This window comes from Hypanus sabinus, unplaced genomic scaffold (genome assembly GCF_030144855.1).
Source record: "Hypanus sabinus isolate sHypSab1 unplaced genomic scaffold, sHypSab1.hap1 scaffold_1385, whole genome shotgun sequence".
NCBI classification, from domain to species: Eukaryota; Metazoa; Chordata; class Chondrichthyes; order Myliobatiformes; family Dasyatidae; genus Hypanus; species Hypanus sabinus.
Genome location: NW_026779457.1, coordinates 41971 through 62782, shown reverse-complemented (window position 1 = coordinate 62782; position 20812 = coordinate 41971).

Genomic DNA, 20812 nt, shown 5'->3' with positions numbered 1-20812 from the left:
AACTTAATTACCGAGAAAGGTTGAATAGGTTTGGTCTTTATTCCCTGGAGCGTAGAAGAATGTGGGGAGATTTGATAGAGGTATATAAAACAATGATGGGTATAGATGGAGTGAATGCAACCAGGCTGTTTTACGCTGAGGCCAGGGGAGAAAAAAAAAACAGGGCATGGGTTAAGGGTGAAATTGTTGGCGCGTGGCCTACTGCATAAGACATTGGTCTAGTGATTTAATGGTCACTGGTTCAAGCCTCAGCTGAGGCAGCGTGTTGTGTCCTTCAGCAAGGCATTTATCAACACATTGCTCTGCGACGACACAGGTGCCAAACTGCTTGGGTCCTAGAGCCCTTCCCTTGGAGAACATGAATAAGAATAAGGAACATTTGTTCTTGGGGGATAATGGAATTCTGATAGAGAAGAAGAGAGAGATGTAGAACATGTATAGGCAACAGGGAGGAAATAATTTGCTTGAGGAGTATAAAAAGAGTAATTTTTATATACGTTTGAGGACTATAACAAGTATACTTAAGAAAGAAATCAGGAGTGCTGAAAAAAGACATGTTGTTACTGTGGCAGTCAAGGTGAAGTAAAATATTAAGAGTATCTACAGGTATGTTAAGAAAACAGGAATAGTAATAGATAAAATTGGTCCACTTGAAGATCAGAGAGGTCGGCTATGTATGGAGCCAAAAGAAATGGGAGAGGTATTGACTTTTTTTTTGCATCTGTATTTACTAAGGAAACTGGAATGGAGTCTATGAAAACAGGGCAAACAAGTAGGGTGGTCATGGAACTTATATAGATTAAATAGGAGGAGGTGCTTGTGCCCTGAGGCAATTCAGAGTAAATTAATCCCCAGGACCTGACAGGGTATTCCCTCGGACCTTGAGAGGGACAAGTGTTGAAATTGCAGGGGCCCTGGCAGAAATATTTACATTGTCGATATCCACGGGTCAGGAGCCGGGGGATTGGAGGGTAGCTCATGCAGTACCATTCTTTAAAAAAGTCTCAAAAAGTAAGTCGGGATATTATAGGGCGATAAGTTTGAAATCGGTAGTAGGTAAGTTATTGGAAGGAATACTAAGAGATAGGATCTACAAGTATTTGAATAGACAGACACTTATTAGAAAAAGTCAGAATGGATTTATGCGTGGTAGGTCATGTTTAACCAATCTATTAGAGCTTTTCGAGGACGTTACCAGGAAAGTGGATGAAGGGAAGGCAATGGATGTTGTATACATGGATTTCAGTAAGGTCTTTGACAAAGTCCCGCATGGGAGGTTAGTTAGGAAGATTCATTCGGTAGGTTTACAAGGAGGGGATTATTGCTGGGTCCATTGTTATTTGTTATCTATATCAATGATCTGGATGATAATTTGGCAAATTGGATCCGCAAATTTGCTGATGATACAAAGATTTAAGGTGTAGTGGACAGTGAGGAAGGTTTTCAAAGCCTGCAGAGGGATTTGGATCAGTTGAAGGAAATGGCTTCAAAATGGCAGAAATGATGTATTGCACCTCGGAATGTCACGCCAAGGTAGAACATAAAAGGTAAATGGTAGGACATTGAGTAGTGCAGTAGAACAGAGGGATCTGGGAGGACAGATACATAACTCACTAACAGTGGTTTCACAAGTAGTTAGAGTTGTAAAGGAGGCGTTTGGTACATTGGCCTTTATAAATCAAAGTGTTGAGTTTCAGAGTTGGAATGTAATGGAGAGCCTGTATAAGATATTGCTGAGATCGAATTTGGAGTATTGTGTGCAGTTTTGGTCACCTAATTATAGGAAGGATATTAATAAGGTTGAAAGAGTGCAGAGAAGATTTAAAATGATGTTGCCGGGACTTGAAAAACATACTTACAGTGTAAGGTTGTATAGGTTTTGACATAATTCCCTGGAGCGTCGGAGAATGTGGGGTGATTTGATAGAGGTGTGAGTCGAGCTAGGAGATACCTGAGCCTCTAGTGATGATGTTTGTATCTTCAAAGGGGACGGGTGAGGTTCCGGAGGATTGGAGGGTTGTGGATGTTGTTTCTATATTCACGAAAGAGAGTAGAGATAGTTCAGGAAATTATAGACCAATGAGTCTTACTTCAGTAGTTGCTACGTTGAAGGAGAAGATCCTGAGAGGCAAGATTTGTGAACATTTGTAGAGGCATGATATGATTAGTAATAACCAGCATGTATATGCAAATACAGGTCGTGCCTTATGAGCCGGGTTGAAATTTTTTCAGGATGTGTCTGAACATGTTGATGTAGGTAGCGCAGCAGATCTAGCTTATAGAGATTTCAACGAGAATTTGATAACGTATCCAGGGAAGGTTTATTGGGAAAGTAAGGGTGCATGGGGCAGAAAGGGACTGCTTTCTGGATGCAGAACTGACTAACCCAAAGAAGGATTTAGATGGGTCATATTCTGCATGGAGGCCGGTGAACAGTAGAGTTCCTCAGGGATCTGTTCTGGGACCCTTACTCTTCGTGATTTTATAAGTTACCTGGATGAAGGTGTGGAGTTGTGGCTTCGTAAATTTGCGGTGTATACATGGTTGGGGTTGTTGAGATACCCTCAATTATAAGGTCAGTCAGAGATTACAGCAGGACAGTCACAGGATTCAAAACTGGGCTGAGAAGTGGCAGATGGTGCTTAACCCAGATAAGAGTGAGTTTGTTCTTTTCTGGAGGTCAAATATAATGGAAAGATTGTCGGCAGTTTGGTGGATCAGAGACATCTTGGATGTTCGAGTCCATAGGACACTCAACAATGCTGCGCAGGTTGTCTCTGTGCTTAAGAGAGCATCCGGTGCATTGGCCTTCATCAATCGTGAAGCTGAGTTTAGGAGCAGAGAGGTAATATTACAAATATATTGGACCCTTATCAGACCCCACTTGGAATACGGTGCTCAGTTCTGGTCGCCCCATTACAGGGAGGTTGTGAAAACGATATCGAAAGGTTGCAAAGGAGATTTACAAGGATGTTAACATGATTACATCAGGCAGGATGTAATGGTGGAGTAGAATGAATGGGACAAATGGTCTAATTCTGCTCGTAACTCCTACGTTCTCATAATCAGTTACTTTGTCTGAATGTGAAAAAAAAAATGCTTTTACCAATCTGTACTGGCTGAAGATTGATGTCACGAAGGTCACAGGATAAGATGCAGACGCTGCCTTGCTTGTGCGATCTAACAAAAGCTAGCAGCATTGCATACCAGGAATGAGGTAGTGTTAACATTTATCCATCACTGTCTTGGTAAAAGAGTAACTGACTGCAGATGTGCAGTTCTAATTTTGTGCACCACGGGGAAGCATTCGTAGACTAGCTGATATCCAACAAGTACTTCTTGAATTCGCTCACTGAGTATATTTGGCTGTTGGCTCGTGCCCAAAATTCAATGTATAAATTTAAGAGATAACCTGTCATTGGCGGAGTCGTGGGGCAACGGGGACACCTGTTGAGGGGTTAACCGAACACCGATGTTTGTGTCTTTATTTCAGTTTGATCCCAGGATAAATTCTTTTACAGTCCAATTCGGTAAAAACAAGGGTAATTCCTTCGAGAATAATGATGTGGGACACAGGGAGAGATGACCGGCTGATTTGATTTTGTATGAGCTTTTTTTTATTGGTATGTGTAATAAACTTAGACATGTCCATTAAGAACATCCCAGATGGTAGACACCCTGGGAGCTGTTATTAACCTAGCCAAAGAGAGTAAATTTGGTGGGGTACTTTCTGACTATCCACACGATCAATGCCTCTGTCAAGTCACCTCACATTCTCCGTCGCTGCAAGGAGAGAACTGCGAGTTCACTGAAACTATTACTAGAAGGCATGATCCCCAATCCAGGCAAAATCCTTGTAAAGCTCCTCTGGACCAGTCCTATAGGTTCCACATTACCCTTGCGGTGTGTTGACCAGGATTGAGCACAGTCTCCAAGTGGGGGGGGGGGTTCTGAACGGTGTGCTATAGGGCTGTAAAATTACCTCTCGCTTTTGAACTCAATTCCACGGCTGATGATTACCAATGCACCGTATTCTTAAACACAGAATCAAACTGCGCAGCAGCTCTGAGTGTCAGATGGACTCGGACTCCAAGATCCCTCTGATCGTCCACACTGCAATGTTTACCATTAGTAATATATTCTGCCATTATATTAAACCTACACAAATGAACCACCTCCCGCTTACCTGGGTTGAACACAATCCGCCAATTCTCAGCCCAGTTTTGCATCCATAAGACCGTAAGACAAAGGAGCCTTGCATGGGGTAGCTTATCAAATGCCTTGCCGAAATCCTTTAACACTGAATCTGCTGCTCTTCCTTCATCAATGTGTATAGTCACATCCTCAAAAAACTCAATCAGGCTCGTAAGGCACAAACTGCCCTCGACAAAGTTATGCTGTCTATTGCTAAATATATTATACCACAAATGTGCATAAATCCTGCCTCTTAGGATCTTCTCCATCAACCTATCAACGACTGAGGTTGGAGTCACTGGTCTATAATATCCTGGGCTATATCTACCCCCCTTCTGTAATAAAGGAACAACATCCGCAAACCTCCAATCCTCCGGAACCTCGCCTGTCCCCATTGATGATGCAAAAATCATCGCCAGAGACTCAGCAACCTCCTCCCTTATCTCCCCGAGTAGCCTTGGGTACATCTCATCCGGGCTCGGCGACTTATTCAAACGATGCTTTCCAAAATCTCCAGCACATCCTCTTTTTTATTATCTACGTGCTCAAGCTTTTCAGTCTGCTGTAAGGCATCACAACGATCACCAAGATCCTTTCCATAGTGAGATCTCACTGAGATCTAACACCTGACCAGGTTAATTTTCCAATACTAAATCAAGAACAGATCTTCGTCTTGCAGGCTTATGTACATATGGTGTCAAGAATCTTTCCTGAACGCACCTGACAGACTCCAAACTATTTAAACCTCTTGCACTAGGGGGATGATAATCGATATTTGGGAAATAAATATCTCCCATCGCGACTACTCTGTTATTATCATAACTTTCCAGGATTTGTTTCCCTATCTGCTCCTCGATACTACCGCTACTGTAGGGCGGCCTATAAAAAAAAATCCAGTAAAGTTATTGAACCTTTCCTGTTCCCAATCGTCACCCTAAGAGTCTCCGTAGCTAATTCCACCAGATCGTCCAGATTTTCTGCAGATGTGTCACTATCTCTGGTCAGCAGTGCCACACCTCCACCTCTTTTGCCTCCACCCCCCCTCCCCGTCCTTTATGAAAAATTTAAAAAGTCGGCACTTGTATTATCCATTCTTGTCTCTAAGTCATCCAAGTCTCTGTAACGGCCACCACATCATATCTCCAAGGGAATACTTCTTCAGTTTGAACGGGGCACGACTGCGCAAGCGCGTGAAATTCGGTCCGGGAGAGTTTAAAAATCGAGCAGATTAACGGAGCGGGGGACGTAGTTGAGGGAAACAGAGTAGGAAGTATTTTGTTCCAGAGGCTTCGACGAGCAGATGCAGAGGACGAGTTTGCTCGCAGTGGGGTAAGGCCGGGTAATCTCCTTTAATTAATCTAATTAGCTTTGGGATAGGTAATAGAGGCGGCATTTAGGACAATCGAGTGCTCCGTTTGCAGTTTGTGGGAAGTCAGGGAAGTCACTGTTGTCCCTGATGGCTACACCTGCAAAAGGTTCATCCAGCTGCAGCTCCTGACAAACCGTGTTAGAGACCTGGAGCGGGAGCTGGATAAACTTCAGAGCATTCGGAGGCGGAGGCAGAAATAAAGATGAGTTACAGGGAGACACTCAGCACGAAATGTCAGGAGGCAGGTAGCTGGGTGACTGTGAACGGAGGGAAGGAGAATAGACAGAATGAGCAGAGCACCCCTGTGGCCGATCCCACCAATAATAAGTATACCGCTTTGGATACTGTTAGTGTGGACGACCTACCAGGGACATTTTGTGATGGTCACGTCTCTGACACCGAGACTGGATCCTCAGCTCAAAAGGGAAGGAGTGAAAAGAGGAGAGCAGTAATGATAGGGGATTCAATGGTTGGGGGGGGGGGGTGTAGAGATAGGAGGTTCTACGGGAGAGATGGAGAATCCCGGATGGGCTGTTCCCTCCCTGGTGCCAGCGTCCGCGATATCTCGGAACGAGTTCTCAGTATTCTCAAGAGGGAGGGTGAGCAGCCGGATGTCCTGGTCCATGTTGGTATAAATGACGTGGATATGAAGAAGGTGGAGGTCCGGCAAAGGGAGCTTAGGGGGTCAGGTGGAAAGTTGAAGGACAGGACCTCCAGCTTTACAATCTCAAGACTGCTTCTCGTGCCACGTGCTAGTGATGCCAGAAATTGGAAGATAATACAGATAAATCCGTGGCTAAGGAGTTTGTGCAGGAAGGATTCCTTTATGTTTCTGGACAATTGGGCCTTATCCCAGGGAACGAAGGACTTGAACTGACGGGACGGGTTGCACCTGAACTGGTGCGGGAAGGTTTGCTAGTGCTGCACCGGGGGGTTTAAACTAGATTTGCAGGGGGAGGGGAACCAGAGTGTTAGAGCAGATAGAGAGGTGGAGACGGATAAAGGTCATGCGAGAGCTGCAAGTACAGTGCTTGGAGTAAAACCAGATCTAACATTTGAGGAGAGAGAAACAGAATAAAGGTTGTAAATGTAGTTAGGTAGAAGGGCTAAAGTGCATGTACGACAATGCAAGAAACATCAGGAACAAAGGTGATGACAAATCACCCTTACAATTTCTCAGTTCTATCCATAGTGACTCTACAACTCCTGATTCTATGTCACACCTCGCAAGGGACTGAATTTCATTCCTCACAGGCAGAGCCACCGCACCCCCTCTCCCCACCTATCTGTCCTTTCGATAGGACGTATACGCATGATTATTCATTTCCCAGTGAAAAGTGGCAGATACGTTCACCTCGGAGAAGTGTGATGTGATACACTTTGGAAGGACAAACCCCAATGCAGAGTATAAAGTAAGTGACAGGATACTTGGTAGTGGGGAAGAGCAGAGGGATCTGGGGGTACGTGTTCACAGATCCATGAAACTTGCCTCACAGATAGATAGGGTAGAAAATAAAGCTTATGGGGTGTAAACTTTCATAAGTCGAGAAATAGAGTTTCAGAGTCGCGATGTAAAGATGCAGCTCCAGAAAACCCTGCTTAGGCCAGACTTGGAGAACTCTGTTCAGTCTGGTCGCCTCACTATAGAAAGGATGTGGAAACATTGCAGAGGCTATAGAGGATATTTACCAGGATGCTGCCTGGTTTAGTGAGTATGCATTATGATCGGAGATTAAGGGAACAAGGGCTTTACTCTTTGGAGAGAAGGAGGATGAGAGGAGAAATGGTAGAGGTATACCAGATATTAAGAGGAATACATAGAGTGGGCAGCCAACGTCGTTCCCCAGGGCACCACTGTTCAATACAAGAGGACATGGCTTTAAGGTAAGGGGTTGGAAGTTCAAGGGGGATATTAGAGTAAAGTGTTTTTGCTCAGAGTGTGGTTGGTGCCTGAGTCAGTGGTGGAGGCAGATACACTAGTGAAATTTAAGAGACTACTAGACAAGTGTAAGGAGGAATGCAAGGTGGAGGGTTACATGGGGGGAATGGGTTAATGGTCGGTACAGCTTTGTAGGCCGAAGGGCCTGTAATGCTCTGTTCAGTTCTGTGTTCTACGTTGTATCATTGCCATGCATTTCTTATTCGTCATCTCTACCGAAAAAGCCTCACTTAGACGAATTTCCTTGCCTGTCCTGACTGTCCACTGCGGTAACATTTTCTCAGACTAGTAATGTCACCTCTCCTCCTTCAATTACTTCCGCTTTCTCACGACTAAGAATAGGGAAACCCAAAGTATCGTGCTCTCCTGCTTGCTCCTCCTACATCCAATTAGTAGTAATGACTACAATGTCATAATTCACTATATTGATTTATTCCCATAGCTCAACTGCCTTTTTTTTTTAAGTTTCCTGCATTGAAATATACGGAGCTCAGTGCAAAAGTCGCATTATGCATAAACTCTTGATATCTGACTTTTTTCTGCGCTCTTAAAAACATCTGTCACCATATCGACTCCGCTATCGGCTCTGGAGATCTGAATCCCACCACCCTGCAACTCGAGTTCAACAACTCTCCCAAAAACTCTCCTGCACAGTCCTGACAATCCTTCCTGCTAAGATGTCAGTTTCCCTCAGTTCAGGTGTAAACCGTAAATCGTGTTCCATCTCTTCTATACAGATCCCACTTTCCTTGGGAAAAAATACAATGATTCTAAATTTTACACCACGTGCTAAACAGCATGGAATTCCTATGTCTGGGCACACTGGGACTGGTAGTAGTCCTGTCCTTTAATTCAATAACTAAATCCCTGAGCTCACTTTGAAAAAAGCACCTTCTCGTGGATACTGATTTCATTTGTACATCTATGCTGCTCACTCTCTCCCTTAAGAATCATGGAGAAGGAATGGTGTGCTGAGATAAGAGGAAGGAAGGGGAGTAGTGTGGGGCCACAGAACGAGCGTTCAGATTGCAGTCGTTGGAGCAGAACGTGAGAATTGCCATTTTCGTCTTCCATATCTCTAATTGGAGTCTGTTTAAAGCCCAAAATCCACTGACCTATGACGAGGAGTCAGAGCGATGGCAAGAATCCCTCCATCGAATCCCATCACACAATCGTGGAAACATACACTGAGTAAGACTCCCTCCTCAACGATCCATCACACACTCCGCAGTCATACATGGCCTAAAGCTCTGTGAGTGGACTGTGAGCTGCCAGAAGAGGAAGGAAGGGGAGGAGAGATGAGGCCAGGGAAAGGCTGGTGAGATTGAAGATTACGGGAAGGTTTGCCAGTGCTACATCGGTGGTTGAAACTAGATTTGCAGGGGGAGGGGAACCGAAATGTTAGAGCAGATAGTGAGGTGGAGAAGGATAAAGGTCATGCAAGAACTGCAATAGTGGATACACTATAGTGGATGGAGTAAAGCCAGATCTATCATATAAAGATTTGAGGAAAGAGAATCAGAATAAAGGGTGTAGAAATAGTAATGTACAAGGACTAAAGTGTGTGTTGCAATGGAAGAAGCATCAGAAACAAAGTTGATGAACTGACAGCTTGGATACTTACATGGATTTATGATGTAGTGGACACTGCGGAGACTTGTCTGGCACCAGAGCAGGAAGGCATTCTCAATATTCCAGTATTCTGTGATTTAGAAGGGATAGATAGCGGAGGAGAGGGGAGTAGGGGTGAAATTACTGTTTAGGGATGCAATTACAAATGCAAAAAGGTGGGTAATGTAACAGGATCCTCTTTTGTGTCAGTATGGGTGGAATTCAGAAACAGGATTGGAGCAGTTACTCTGTTGGGAATACTTTTTGGCCCGCTGGTAGCAGCAGAGATATTGATGAACAGGAGGCAGATTTTGGAAAGGTGAAAAAATCACAGGATTGTTATCATGGGTGGTTTTAACTTCCCTAATATTGATTGGCACCTGATTAGTGTCTATGCTTAGTGTCTATGGGACAGAGTTTGTTAAGTGTGTCCAGGACGGATTCCTCTCACAGTTCGTTGACAGGCCGACTAGGGGGAATGCCACACTAGGTCTTGCATTAGGTAACGAACCGAGTCAGGTCACAGAACTCTCAGTGGTTAAGCATCTGGGGGACAGTGACCACCGCTCCTTGGCCTTTAACATTATCATGGAATAAGATAGAATCAGAAAGAACAGGATTTTCTTTTATTGGGGAAGGGAAAATTATGAGGTTATAAGGCTAGAACTTGCGGGCCTGAATTGTGATGATGCCTTTGCATGGGAATGTATTATGGACATGTTGAGGTTCTTTAGGGATCTCTCGCAGAATGTTCGGGTTAAATTTGTCCCGGTGAAAAAGATAAAGAATGGTAGGGTGAAGGAGCCATGGGTGACAAGTGAGGTGAAAAATCTAGTCAGGTATAAGAAGACAGCATACACGAGGATTAGGAAGCAGGGGTCAGATGGGGATATTAAGGAATATAGGGTAGCAAGAAAGGAACTTACGAAGGGGCTGAGGAGAGCAGGAAGAGGGCATGATAAGGCACTGACGAGGAGGGCAAATGAAAATCTCAAGCATTCTTCAATGAATGATGTGAAGAGCAAATCGTTGACAGAAGTGAAGGAAGGACCGATAAAGATGGCCAGATGTGCCTGGACGCTGTGGTGGTGAACGAGGTACTCAATGAATACAACTCTTCGGTATTCACCATTTTGAGGGAACTTGAAGACGGTGAGGACAATATGAGTAGGTTGAAGTTCTGGAGCATGTTGATATCAAGGGAAAGTCTGTGTTGGAGTTGTAAAAATACTTCAGAACGGATAAGTCCTCGGGACCTGACAGAATATTCCACTTGCTGCCCCACGTGGCGAGGGAAGAGATTATTCTGCCTTCGGCTAGGATCTTCTTGTCCTCGTTGTCTCCGGGATGGTACCGGAGGATTGGAGGGAGGCGAATGCTGTCTCCCTGTTCAAAAAAGATAGTAGGGATAGTCCGTGTAATTATAGACCAGTGAGTCTTACGTCTGTGGTGGGAAAGCTGTTGTAGTTTCTTAGGGATTGGATCTATAGGCATTTAGAGAATTATGGTCTGATCAGGAAAAGTCAGCATGGCTTTGTGAAGGGCGTATTCTGTCGAACCACCCTGACATCGTTATTTGAGTATTTGATCAGGCATATAGATGAGGGTAGTGCAGTGTATGTGATATACATGGATTTTAGTCAGGCATTTGTTAATGTTCCACACGGTAGGCATATTCAGAAATCAGAAGGCAAGGTTTCCAGGAAGGTTTGGCCAGGTGGATTCAGAATTGGATTGCCTGCAGAAAGCAGAGTATACTGGTGGAGGGAGTACATTCGGATTGGATGGTTGTGACCAGTGGTGTCCCACCAGGATCGGTTCTGGGACTCCTACTTTTTGTGGTTTTTACTAACGACCTGGATGTGAGGGTTGAAGGGTGGGCTGGCAAGTTTGCAGACGGCACAAAATTCGGTGGTGTTGTGGATAGTGTAGGGGATTGTCGAAGATTGCAGAGACATTGATCGGATGCAGAATTGGGCTGAGAAGTGGCAGATGGGGTTCATCACAGAGTAGTATGAGGTGATACACTTTGGAATGACCGAATCCAAGGCAGAGTAGAAAGTAATTGATAGGATGCTTGGTACTGGGAAGGAGCAAAGCGATCTGTGGGTACATGTGCACAGATCCTTGAAAGTTTTCTTACAGATAGATCGGATAGTTAAGAAAGATTATCTGGTGTTAGCTTTCATAGCTTTCATAAGTCGTGGGATAGAGTTTAAGAGTCGCGAGGTAATGATGCAGCTCTACAAAACCCTGATTACGGCAAACTTGGAATGCTGAGTCCAGAGTGGGTGTCGCACGATAGGAAGGATGTGGAAACTTTGGAAAGGATACAGAGCAGATTTACCAGGATGCTGCCTGGTGTAGAGAGTATGGATTATAATCAGAGATTAAGGGATCCAGGGCTGTACTCTTTGGAGAGAACGAGGATGAGAGGAGTCATGATAGAGGAATACAAAATATTAGGAGGAATAGATAGTGGACGACCAGTGCCTCTTCCGCAGAACACCACTGCTCAGACCAAGAGGACATGGATTTAAGGTAAGGGGAGGGAAGTTCAAGGGGGATATTAGAGGAAGGTTGTACACTCAGAGAGTGGTTGGTGCGTCGAAGGCGCTACCTGAGTCTGTGGTGGAGGCAAATACACTAGTGAAATTTAAGAGACTACTGGTCAGGTATATGGAGGAATTTAAGTTGGGGGGGGGGGGTTATATGAGGGGCAGGGTTTAAGGGTCGGCAACAACATTGTGGCTCGAGGGAGCTATACTGTGCAGAACTATTCTATGTTCTAAGTTGTAACAATGCCATACAATTACAATTTGTCATTTCCACCATAAAGCTTCACTCAGACGAATTTTCTTGCCTGTCCTGACTGTGCACTGCTTTGGCATTTTCTCAGCCTAGTAATGTCACACCCCACCCACCCCCGAAATTCCTTCCGCATTCTCACGACTAAAAAACGGAAAACACGAAAATTCGTGCTGTCCTGCTTGCTGCTCCTACACTCAATTCTCAATAATGGCTGTAATATCATATTCACTGTGTTGATTCATGCCCTGAGCTCAACTGCGCTTCTTAGATGCTTCCTGCATTGAAATATACGGAGCTAAGGGCACCAGTCGCATGATGCACATCCTTTTCAATCCTGATTTTTTCTGAGGTCTGAACAACATCTGTCTCCATATCGACTCCGCTATCTGCTCTGGAGCTCTGAATCCCATCCCCCTGCACCTAGAGTACAACAAGTCTCACAAAACCTCTCATGCACAGTACTGACGAACCGCCCCGCTAGGGTATCGGTTCCCCTCAATTTTATCTGTAAGCCATCTTCCATCTCTTCTATACAGATGCCATCTTCCTTGGAAAAAAATGTAGTGATTCCAAATTTTGGAGCCCTCCCACTTACACCACGTGCTAAGCTGTATGGACTTCCTATATATGGACACACTGGGACGGGTACTGTTCCTGTCCTTTATTTTAACAGCTAAATCCCTGACTTCACTTTGCAAAACCACCTCCCCGTACATACTGATTTCATTTGTACATATCTGCTGGTAGGTATATTTGTTAGAGAGGCTTCAGTGGATTTAAACTATATACGAAGGGGCATGGGGAATCAGCGTGTTGGAACAGATTTATGTGAGAATGAAGAAAAAGATGACAGTAAAGTTATATCTACGGTCCGAGATAAACAGAGAGGAAGAGGTGGAAAAAGTCTTAATTGGAATTATTTTAATGCTCGGAGCATTGTAAGAAAGGTGGATAAGCTTAGAGCATTGATTGATCACTGGAAATATGATGTTGTAGCTATTAGTGAAAGAAGGTTGCAGGAGGGATGTGAAAGACAACTAAATATTCCTGTATTTCGTAGCTTTAGGTGGGATAGAATCGAAGGGACAAAAGGGGGACGTGTTGCGTTGCTTGTCAGAGAAAATATGACAGCGTTGCTCTTGCAGGATAGATTACAGGACTCATCTAGGGAGACTATATGGGTGGAATTGAGGGATAGGAAAGGTGAAGTAATACTTATAGGGTTGTATTATAGACCACCTAATGGGGAGCGAGAATAGGAGGAGCAAATCTGCAAGGGAACAGCAGATGGTTGTAGTAAGCACAGGGTTGTGATTGTGGGAGATTTTAATTTTCCATAATAGATTGAGAAGCCCGTACTGTAAAAGGGATGGACGGGAGAGTTTGTGCCGGACAGTTTTTCTGCAGCAAAACATAGAGGTACCGACTAGAGAAGGGGCAGTGTTGGATCTTGCGTTAGGGAATGAAATAGGTCAGGTGACGGAGGTATCTGTTGGGGAGTTCTTCGGCTCCAGTGATCACAATGCCAATAGTTTCAGTATAATTATGGAGAAGGGTAGGACTGGACCCAGGTTTCAGACTTTTGCTTGTAGAAAGACTAACTTGGAGGAGATGCGGAAGGATTTAGTAGCTGTGGATTGGACAATTTGTTTTATGGGAAGTTTGTAATAGTGAACTGGCGGTCATTTAAAGGTGAAATTTTGAGGGTGCTGAATTTTTATGCTCCTGTTAGGTCGAAAGAAAAGGTTAAAAGTTTGAGAGAACCATGGTTCTCAACGGATAATGGAAACTTGGTTCGGAAAATAAGAGAGAGATCTACAATGAATACAGGTAGCATCGAGTAAGTGAGGTGATCGAGGAAAATAAATAATGTAAAAAGAATATTAAGAAAAAATTTAGAGAAGCTAAAAGAAGATACGAGTTTGCTTTGGCAGCTAAGGTGAAGATAAATCCGAAAGGGTCTACAGTTATATTAATAGCAAAAGGAGAGTGAGGGATGAAATTGGTCCCTTAGAGAATTACATTGGACAGCTATGTGTGGAGCCGAAAGTGGCGGGGGCGATTTTAAACAATTTATTTTCTTCGGTATTACCGATGGAGAAAGATATTAAATTGTGCAAGGTAAGGGAAACAAGCTGGGAAGTTATGGAAAATATGACAATTAGAAAGGAGCCCGTACTGGCGCTTTTAAGGAATATAAAAGTGGATAAGTCTCCGGGACCTGACAAGACATTACCTAGGACCTTGCGGGAATTTAGTGTCCAAATAGCAGGGGATCTGACAGAATATTCCAAATGTCAATAGAAACGGGGATGGTGCCGGAGGATTGGCGTAATGCTCATGTGGTTTCATTGTTTAAAAAGGGTACTTGACGTCAGTGCTGGGTAAATTAATGGAAAGTACTCTTGGTAATGGTATAAATAATTATCTGGATAGACAGGGTCCAATTAGGAACAGCCAGCATGGATTTGTGCGTGGAAGTTCATGTTTGACAAATCTTATTGAATGTTTTGAAGATGTTACAAGGAAAGTAGACGAGGGTAAAGCAGTGGATCTTGTCTATATGAACTTCAGTAAGGCCTTTGACAAGGTTCCGCACGGGTGGATAGTTAGGGAGGTTCAATCTTTAGGTATGAATATTGAAGTAGTAAAATTGATTCAACAGTGGCTGGATTGGACACGTCAGACAGTAGTGGTGGATAACTGTTTGTCAATTTGGAGGCCGGTGACTAGTGGTGTGCCTCAGGGATCTGTACTGGGTCGAATGTTGTTCGTCATATACATTAATGATCAGGATGGGGTGGTAAATTAGATTAGTAAGTATGTAAATGATACTAAAGTACGTGGTGTTGTGAATAATGAAGTAGGATTTCAAAGCTTGCAGAGATATTTAGGCCAGTTAGCAGAGTGGGCTGGACTATGGCAGATGGAGTTTAATGCTGATAAATGTGAGGTGCTACATTTTGATCGGAATAATCCAAATAGGACATGCCTAGGAAGTTGCAGGACATTAAAGAAAGATGTAGAACAGAGTGGTATAGGAATAATGGTGCATAGTTCCCTGAAAGTGGAATCTCACGCGTAGAGAGTGGTGAAGAAATCTTTTGCTGTGCTAGCCTTTATAAATCAGAGCATTGAGTATGGATTGGGATGTAATTTTAAAATTGTACAAGGCATTGGAAAGTCCAAATTTGGAGTTTTGTGTACAGTTCTGGCCACCGAATTATAAGAAGGATGTCAACAAAATAGAGTGAGTACTCAGAAGATTTACTAGAATGCTACCTGGGTTTCAGCACCTAAGTTACAGGGAACGGTTGAACAAGTTAGGCCTGTATTCTTCGGAGCGTAGAAGTTTGAGAGGGGAATTGATAGAGGTATTTAAAATTATCAGGCGACATACAGTGTCGACGTGGATAGACTTTTTCCATTGAGAGTTGGGGAGATTCAAATAAGAGGACATGAGTTGAGAGTTAGGGGGCAAATGCTTAGGGGTAACACTCGGGGGAATTTCTTTACCCAAAGAGTGGTAGATGTGTGGAACGAGCTTCCAGTAGGAGTGGTAGAGGCAGGTTCGGTATTGTCATTTTATGTAAAATTGGATGGGTATATGGACAGGAACGGAATGGAGGATTATGGGCTTAGTGCGGTTCAGAGGGAATAGGTGAGAGTAAGCGTTCGGCACGTAATAGAAGGGCCGAGATGGCCTGTTTCCGTGCTGTAATTGTTATATGGTTACAAGGATGAAAGACGGAGGCCGGAGTGGTGTAGTGGAGGGAGTGCGTGACGGTGACGGGGAGTGTTATAGGAGACGGTGTTTTAAGGAGTCCTTGAGTGGTTTTGGAGAGGGAGGAGTATTTTTGAGTGACAGCGCAGGGCGTGACTCTGTGTTGGTATCGTTGAGTGGTGAGATCCTGCTGTGGGCCAGTTCCTGTCAGTGTGTCAGTGTCACGATGAGGCCGTTTTCATTTCGGATATGGATTGGGTCTGTGACACAGAAACATATTCTATGTCCCTTTGAAGACGATCTTCGTGGCACAGTGAGGGCTGTGTGTTTCGTTCACAGAATATGCAGTCTGTGAACTGGCCTTTCTCTGTGTTTATCGATCCATCGCCATATTATCCGCTTTGCCCAATACACTGCTCTTCCCAGTAGTCGAGTTCAAAGGGTTTTAATTCGGTGATGAACCGCAGAGAAGGTTCATCACCGAATTAAAACCCTTCCGCCCAACAAGTTGAGATCTGCCAATTAAACTAAATCCCTTTGCCGGCACAGCGTCCGTCTCCCTCCATTCCCTGCACAGTCCCGTGTCTGTTCCAGAGCCTTTTAAACGCCTCTATAGATCTCCCTCCACCGCCAACGCTGGGAGCATGTTCCAAACACCCAACAATCTTTGTGGAAACAACACTTGCCAAATGTACCTACCTGGCACGTCACCCCTCTCACCTTAATTCATGTTTCTGATGTCAGTTATTCCAAACCCGCGGGTAAAAATACCCGCTGTCTGGTCTCTCTGTACCTTTCGTAATGATACAGACAACTGCATGTGTTCTCTCAGACTCACCAGCTCCGGAGAGAAAAAAAAAAGATCCGAGCTCTGCTTATAGATTTTACTCTCACAGGCAGCGTCCCAGAAAACACCTTATGTATCTTTCCAAAGAACCCCACTCTCATCCCGTAACGTGGCGAACAGAACTAAATTAGTGAACACGGAAACGTCAAAAGCAGAGAGAGGGAGAGTGAGCGAAAGAGTGGGTGTGGAATGAGAGAGACTGAGAGAATGCTGGTAGAGACAAATTGAGTGAGAGAGAGTCGGGCTAGGAACAGAGATTGAGAGAGTCCTGGTAGAAATAGACTGAGTGAGAGTGATTCGGGCTAGGAAGAGAGACTGAGAGAGTGCTCGTAGAGACAGATTGAGTGAGAGTGATTCGGGATAGGAGGAGAGACTTGAGAGTTGGGGCGAGAAAGAAAGATAGAAATATCGTCACATCGAAAACCTGCAGCAAAATACAGGCTCTTCGGCCCACAATGCTGTACCAAACATGTCCTTACCTTAGAAATTATCTGGATTTCGCATCACACTCTATTTTTTGGCTCAGTGTACATACACAGGAGTCTCTAAAATAACCCTATCGTATCCGCTTCCAGACCGACGCCGACAGACCATTCCAAGCACTCACCACTCTCTGCGTTAAAAAAAAAATCCCTAACATCACCTCCGCATTGACTTCCAAGCACCTTAAAAACGCCCTTTCGTGTTAGCCATTTCGTCCCTGGGAAAAAGCCTCTGACTATCGACACGATCAATGCCTCTCATCATCTCGTACACCTCTATCAAGTCACCTCTCATCCTCCGTCTCTCCAAGGAGAAAAGGCCGAGTTCACTCATCCTATTCTCATTAGACATGTTCCCCAATCCAGGCAACATCCTTGTAAATTTTTTCTGCAACATTTCCATAGTTTTGACATTATTTTTGTAGTGATGCGATAAGAACTGAGCACAGTGTATCCAAGTGGGGTCTGATCAGAGTCCTATATAGCTGCAACGTTAGCTCTCGACTCCTAAACTCAGTCCCACGGTTGATGAATACACAGCACCAACTCTCCACTACCCAACTTTTCAGCGTTTGCGCACTCTCAAGTTGAATGTGCCTCTCGCAGATGGTAAGTGTGTGAGTGACTGACTGTGAGCGGCGGGTTGAGCAAGGATGGGGAATAGAGAAGAGCCAAGAGAAAGTGTATTAAGTTTATAGATACTGAGGCAAGTGGTGCGGAACCAAAGACCGGCCTGTGGAGAAGCTCAGATACTGTTGATAGATTTCCAATAAAGTGGGCGAAGTGTAATACCAGACGTAAACTCTCCCTCATGCTCCCAACAATTGTCCGTGACACAGAAAGTGAGAAGAGTCGGGAGATGGGGGGGGGGGGGTTGAGACGTTGATTGGGAGCTTTTAGCGGAAGGAGTGTTTGACGGAGAGGGAGACGGGTATAGGGATATTACAGGATGTGAGGGGGTAGAGAGAGTGTGAAATAGAGGCGGCACAGCAAAAGAGCAGGGGTAAAAAAGGGAGAGGGCGAGAGGGTGCGTGAGACAGAGAGAGTTGGGGGTTAGCGACAATATGTTTGGGTGGGCGTAGAGCGTCAGAGAGAATGAGAGTGAGAGAGAGAGAGAGAGAGAGAGAGAGAGAGAGAGAGAGAGAGAGAGAGAGAGAGAGAGAGAGAGAGAGAGAGAGAGAGAGAGAGAGAGAGAGAGAGAGAGAGAGAGAGAGATCAATAAGAGAGAGAGAGCGCCCTTGGACTGCTGAACAAAACACAACTGGGGGTCAGGCACAGAGTGAATCTCCCTTCACACCGACCCATCACACACCCGGGTATACACTCAGAGTGAAACTCTCTCCACACCGTCACATCACACACTCCCAGGATCAGACCCATATAGACAATAGAAAATAGACAATAGACAATAGGTGCAGAAGTAGACCATTCGGCCCCTCGAGTCTGCACCGCCATTCTGAGATCATGGCTGATCATTCACTATCAATACCCAGTCCCTGCCTTGTCCCCATATCCCTTGATTCCCCTATCCATCAGATATCTATCCAGCTCCTTCTTGAAAGCATCCAGAGAATTGGCCTCCACCGTCTTCTGTGGCAGTGCATTCCACACCTCCACAACTCTCTAGGAGAAGAAGCTCTTCCTCAACTCTGTTTTAAATAACTGACCTCTTATTCTCTTATGACTCTTATGGCAGCTCCATCCACATCACACATCGACATCCCATCACACAATCCCGAGCTCCCTCTACGCCGTCAGATCACACACCCCCGATGTTAAATACAGAGTGAATCTCCATCAACACCGTCCCATCACGCATTCCCGGTGTCAGATAGAGAGTGTATCGCAATCCACAACTTCCCATCTCACAGCCCCGCGGTCAGCCACAGAGTGAATCTACCTCAATACCGTCCATCACAGACTCCCGGGGTCAGACAAAGAGTGAATCTCCCTCCACACCGTCACATCACATAGTCCCGCATTCCTCCACACAGTACGAACACATTTCAAGGGTCAAAGAATCAGATCCCTCATCATCACAACACACTTTAATGGAGTCAGAAAAAGTGCGCAACCCCTCCTCCGTTCTCCCCACTCACCAATATCCAGTATTTTGACACCCCTGTTGACTCAAATTGAGCGTGCCTCTCAGAGATGGCGTGTGTTTGTGTGACCGGATGGTGCGCTGCGGGTTGAGGAAATAGGAGGAGAGTAGAGGCGAGAGAAAAGGTGTTAAGATTGCAGACACTGAAGCAAGTGGTGTGAAAAACATACAACAGGCCTGTGTACGCAGAGCTGTGAACAGACTCAGAACTTTTGATAGATATTTTGGTAGGGCATTGAGGAATGCAGAGGAACAGAGAGATCTAGGAATAACAGTGCATAGTTCCCTGAAGGTGGAGTCTCATGTAGGCAGGGTGGTGAAGAAGGCTTTTGGAACACAGGCCTTTAACAATCAAAGCTTTGAGTACAGAAGTTGGGATGTAATGTTAAAATTGTACAAGGCATTGGTAAGGCCAAATTTGGAATATTGTGTGCAGTTCTGGTCACCGAATTATAGGAAAGATATCAATAAATTAGAGAGAGTGCAGAGACGATTTACTAGGATGTTACCTGGGTTTCAACAGTTAAGTTACAGAGAAAGGTTGAACAAGTTAGGTCTCTATTCAATGGAGCGTAGAAGGTTGAGGGGGGATTTGATCGAGGTATTTAAAATTTTGAGAGGGATAGATAGAGTTGACGTGAGTAGGCTGTTTCCATTGAGAGTAGGGGAGATTCAAACGAGAGGACATGATTTGAGAGTTAGGGGGCAGAAGTTTAAGGGAAACACGAGGGGGTATTTCTTTACTCAGAGAGTGATAGCTGTGTGGAATGAGCTTCCTGTAGAAGTAGTAGAGGCCAGTTCAGTTGTGTCATTTAAGGTAAAATTGGATAGGTATATGGACAGGAAAGGAGTGGAGGGTTATGGGCTGAGTGCGGGTAGGTGGGACTAGGTGAGATTAAGAGTTCGGCACGGACTAGAAGGGCCGAGATGGCCTGTTTCCGTGCTGTGATTGTTATATGGTTATATTATATGTTATATGGTTATATCCAGTGGAAGGGGGGTGGTGTAATACAAGACGTCATTTCTCCGTCATACTCCCCACAATTGCCTGTGCCACAGAGAGTGAGGAGAGTCGGGAGAGCTAGGGGTGGGAGGCGACCGAGATGTGCAGCGTTTTCTTCGGCATTCACTAAGGAAAATGATATTCTCTAAGGAGAAGCATTGAAAGAAGTGCATGGAGTAAAGCCAGACCTAACATATAGAAAGGCTTTGAGGAAAGAGAGGCAGATTAAAGTGTGTAAAGCTGGTAAGGTGGAATAACTAATGTGTGTGTACTTCAATGCAAGAAGCATCAGGAACAAAGGCTATGAACTGAGAGCTTGCATACATATATTGAATTATGACGTACCGGTCATTACAGAGACTTGACAGGAATGTATTCTCAATATTCCAGGATTTCAGTGCTTTAAAAGGATACGGGGGGGGGAGGGATGGTGAGGAGGTGTGGCATTACTGGTCAAGGATACTGTTACTGCTACAGAGATGGTGGGTAATGTAGCAGAATCCTCTTTTGACTCAGTATGGTTGGAAGTCAGGTCCGGGAAAGGAGCAGTTACTCAGTTACTCACCTGGAAGTATTCTATAGGCCCCCTGGCAGCAGCAGAGATACCGAGGAGCAGATTGGGGGGCAGATTTGGAAAGGTGCAAAAATAACAGGGTTGTTATCATGGGTAACATTAACTTCCCGAATATTGATGACATTTGATTGGTTTCAAAGGTTTAGATTGGACA